The sequence below is a fragment of the Orbicella faveolata genome, unplaced genomic scaffold, assembly GCF_042242905.1.
Source record: "Orbicella faveolata isolate gen_17 unplaced genomic scaffold, um_ofav_v1 contig_24, whole genome shotgun sequence".
Lineage (NCBI taxonomy): Eukaryota > Metazoa > Cnidaria > Anthozoa > Scleractinia > Merulinidae > Orbicella > Orbicella faveolata.
The window spans coordinates 1,993,665-1,998,810 of record NW_028301552.1 but is presented as its reverse complement, the minus strand read 5'-3'; positions in this window follow the sequence as shown (position 1 = coordinate 1,998,810).

Here is a 5,146-nt window from a genome sequence, read left to right as displayed (position 1 = left end):
TCTTACGCAGGGCTCTTGTATGTAGCCCGGCCTTTTTCCGCCCTGTCTTACGCGCAGATTCGGTTGGATATAGATTTATCCAAGCTTAAAAGCGGAGTTCCTGATTGCAATAACTACTTACTTATTCTCACTAAATTTAGCGATTCGTGAAATTTAATACTCGCGAAATATAGGACATGCGAAGATTAAAATCGCGAAATTTAATACCCATATAATATCAATGATGAAATTCAAGCTGTTGTTTTATGACTGTTATTCCAACATGTCTCGGCTTCATGTTTTTTTTTGATTTTGTCCATCAGTTTTCTTCCGCTCTATCACTCTCGCTGTCAGAACTGTCCTCTGGCGGTAAGTTCTTCAAAAGCTCGCTTGTGCAGTCGTCAAACAGAACATGATAAGAAAAAAGTTTATCAGAGTCCCGGGGCCGGTGTCACAGTGATATGTGTATCCCCGTGATATGTGTATCCCCGCACACATATCACTAGTGATATGTGTATCCCCCGTGGGGATACACAAAACACTGATACGCGCCTGGACATTCAACGAACAAAATGGCGACTCGGTTGCGAGGTTCCGACGAGCGCTGTAAAGAGTAGAAGAAACCAGAAATGAATTCGCGCCCAACGGAGCAGATTAGGATTTCTTGAGTTTGGTTGAGTTCCAACCGACTCGATTGTATACCTGACTAAAACTTCGAACAGCGGATACGCATATCACTAATTATTTATGGCGCAGTGACCTCAGTGTGTATCCCCTAAACACAGCCGTTAGATTGGCTATCTACCAGATCGAAGAAAATGGCCAATTATTGCCGAAACGTGCTGGCTGCTTACTCGCTACGACGTTTATACCCAGGTTGAGGTTTGCGGAGTTTGCAACTCGAATGTCTAAATATCTAAATTGAAATCGCGTGCAGGGGATACACATATCACTAATTATTTTATGGCGCAGTGATATGTGTATCCCCAGAAACACAACTGTTATAATATAGCGCATCAACCTTGTCAAAACTGCAGGCAATATTAGCACCCGACGTTTTTACACGGCTTGGGTTCACTGAAGTTTGAAACTCGATAATTCCACTAAAAACGCGTGCACGCGTGCACGGGATAATAAGGGATACACATATCACTGATTATTTCATGAACTAGTGATATGTGTATCCCCATGGACACAGCTGTTATATTGGCTTTCTACCCAAGAAGAAAAATGCCCATAACATTTGCATTGTCAAAACTGGCTTGCTAGAAATATTCACACCAGGCATTTATTCATAGCTTGGGATTTCTGGAGTTTCACTGACCTCGGTTGTACACCGTCGCCTACCGCATGCAGGGGATACACATATCACTAATTATTACATGGCGCAGTGATATGTGTATCCCCTGAAGACAGCCGTAATCTAGGCTAACTGCCGAAGAATAAACGTCGAATATTGTGAAACGTGCTAGCAATATTCGCAGTATAGCAATGTATACAGCTTGAGACTTAACATATCTTACAAAAAGTCGAACTGAAAAGCGGGTGCAGGGGATACACGAGTGCCACTAATCATTTTATGGCGATCGGGTCGAAGCCGTGATATGTGTTTCACTCCACCAATAATTCAGGTGCAAACAAGGCGATGAACAGTGGAGAATATGCGTTACTCGAGGGGTGAGAATGCACCGCGCAATTAATATCGTCCTAGAAATCCGGTGCCGTGAAACTCAAATTGAAATATATCTAGATCCATTTGGTGTTCAACTTTAAATCATTATATCCTGCTCGCAGAAAACCAGTTAGGATCAAGAACACAATTCCAGCAGCAGATACGTAAACCTTTTCAACTACAAAAATTGAGATTTGTGTTTTACTGAAGCCTGTTTGGGTTAGTCGTTCGTCCAGTAAGCGACCGGACGACGAGAGCGCTTTCAAGGAGGATATTGCTTTTTGAGTTATTTTTTTGTAAAAAAAATACCTCTTAGTCGGCGCGTCGGGTATGTTATGGACGGGTCAATGGGTGAGTGAGTGAGTGAGTGAGTGAGTGAGTAAGTGAGTGAGTGAGAGATGTATGTATGTCACACCAATCAGATTGGATCTACTATAAACAGCCAATCAAATTTCTTGTTGTAAAGGTAAATGGTATGTGAGAAGATTTGATCCCGATAGAGTTCAGAACGGCCATATTTATTCTTCTATAAAAGAGGAGGAAGTATTCATATATTGGGTTTACTTCGACATTTTCTGTGGGTTAGGCTGAGGATTTTAGTTAAATGAACGAGATGAGCCTTGAGGTTTGAAACAGTTCGTGAGTTAGTAGTATGCAAATGCAACGAGATATCTTTATTTTTAGTTACAAAGGTAACTTGATACTTTTGTTTTTCACAAGGAGTAAATTCAATTAGAGGTCACGAATCGTCGCGTCTAGTTCTCAGGACTTGCTTTAGAGGGGACGAGACTTTAGATTTGAAACAGTTCTAACGTTTACAATAGTAAGTGCGGGTAACAATTGTTTTGTTCTTGTTGCATGCAAATATAACGAGACATTTTTGGTTTTTAGTTGCAAAGTGTAATGTGACACTCTTGTTTTTCACAAGGGAGTAAATTCAATTAGAGCGGACGAATCGTCATCACTCTTTCCCACGAGATGTTTGCTATCTTTAGTAACAAATGGTAACTTAACACTTTTGTTTTTTATATGGGAGTAAATTCAATTAGAGCTGACAAGTTATCGGCTACTGTTTCCAGGATATTAAACAAAAAAGAAGGTTTTGTTTCTGGACGGTTTTTACGTCTCTGCAGTAGCGGTTTAATAGTTTTATTTGATGACATTCATTTCAGCCCGATATTTTTTAAGGGAAAAAGTATGAAAACTGTTCAAATGTTCTTTGAAGACTGCGTGGCACCAAGTTAAAGTGCATTTAATTAAATCAGACTTTCAACGTGTCAGAGATTTTTTTTTCTCTTTCTTTCTATTTTCGGTGAAGTTGTGTTGTGTTGTGTTGTGTTGTGTTGTGTAAAAAGGTAAACTTACGACTTGTGTAAAATGCGAAAAAGTCTCTAAATTAACTTGAGTATTTTTGAGCAAAAATTTCTCTTGGGGGTTGGAAGGGTTATGTGATCGGTGAGCGAGGGAGTTATGCATGTACGGGTGTCACACCAATCACAGTGCGGGTTGTATCAAAGAGCGAATCAAATTGCCCGTTAGAAAATAAGATGATAACTACATTGATCTGGAGACATGTCAGATTACTGTAGTTTGTTCAGTCAAACATTTTATGGCTTACTATTTAGCTATCTTACCATGACCGATGTAACATCGCAACCAAAAAAACTTGTCAAATTAACCAAATCATTACTGTACCATGAATGCTTCTATCTACAAAACTTCACAGAAAAAAATAACTCTTGCACGTCTTGCGTGCCTATGTTTAAAGTAGAGGGGAGGGGGGTGGGGGATACACATATCACTGGTCGCCATTTTGGAGGGGATACACATATCACTAGTGATATGTGTGCGGGGATACACATATCACGGGGATACACATATCACTGTGACACCGGGATCAGAGTGTAAATATAGATGTATACCTATTGTGGAATATCGTGTGTACCTTATGCTTTGTTATGTTTGCTATTGTTTACGGTGACGATCATGTTAATTATGTTGTTACAGTTCTCAGGTCAAAGCTACATATTAAAGAATAGAAAAAAATCGCCAAATTTAATACGTTCCAATTCTAATTTCCTCTCAAAATCGCGAAATTTAGTACCCGGAAATATGGCGCTTGACCTTTCGCGAAATTTAGTGAGAATAAGGTAACCATAAAGAAAAGAGAGGATTTGTTTTCCTAGGATTAGAAACTCAAAAAAATGATAAAAAAGCAGATAATTGTTCAGCGTGTGGTTTCGCCTTTTTTTTCCAGTTAAATTTTAACAAACTGACGAGACGATTGTGCAAGGAGTATGTCGGAAGAGAAGTCAATAACGCGCCAGAGGTGAGTTTAACCCCCGGGTTTAACCACGTCTGGTTACAAACCAAATATTTTCAAAATAGTAGTATTAAAACGCCACGCATTTGCTATGAGCGCTCCCAATGCATGGTTGGACACATAAAATCCTCAACTGGTATATTGATATAGACATATCCTCTTTTATCAAATTTTATTCACGTTTTGAAGGATAGCCCTTGAGGGGAAGAGATCAACTCACACTGAAGCAGAATTATGCTAGGACTTATGCTTTTAAGTATGACTTTTTTTACATGTAATAGGATTGATGATGACATGTGGAGTGTGTTGCCACTATCAGTTCGTTAGGCGTCAAGTATTTCTGGTTTTAAAAACGGAGTAAGGGACTACTTAACTTCAAGAAATGTTTGATTTAGCTGTTGTAGGATGCTTTTATTTCATCACGTGGTCTGCTTTGCATGGGGATTAACATTTCTTGCCGACCATCCTTGTGGCATTTTTTCTTTTAATTGCATAGTATTTTATCTGGTCTTTGTGTTATCACTGGCCATTAAATTGTGATAAATAAAAATTTATATGGGTTGATGACATATTGGTCTATTTACAAAGTTTGGTGTCACAGCAAGTTTGTGATTGTTTCTTCAAGTTTGGGATGTATTTACTTCTCCCTCCGTGCCAGACCCTTCAGTGAAACTAAACAGGATTATATTTCAAAATACAGAGCACAGTACTAGAGCATTCGGAAAATTTTCAATGGCTCAATGATTTAGTCGTTCTCCGACGGTACGGGATGAAAGGCTCATTCATTGTACGTTTAGCCGCGAAATCTGTGTTGGCGCATATCGAGTGCCTCATAAACCGTTCAGCCCCAGGCCGCCCAGTTAAAATCAAGTTTGACTTAATCATGTATTCTTTGCGACTCGGGTGATATCCACCCGTTTCCAAGTCAGTCTCCAAGACTGAATTAGCAAAATTAACCAGAAATTGGATTCAGCCTGTTTGAAGAGCATAGCAGTCTTTATTCACAATCCACAGGGAATAACTTAGAAGCGGGTACTGTTAAAATACATCATAAAATAAAAAGTCTTAAAAATGTCAGAAACATGTTACTTGTCTACCCACCAACACAAGAAAGCTACAAATCAATTCTATTTGTGACCATAAGTGTATGAATATAAAAGGATACGTTAAAA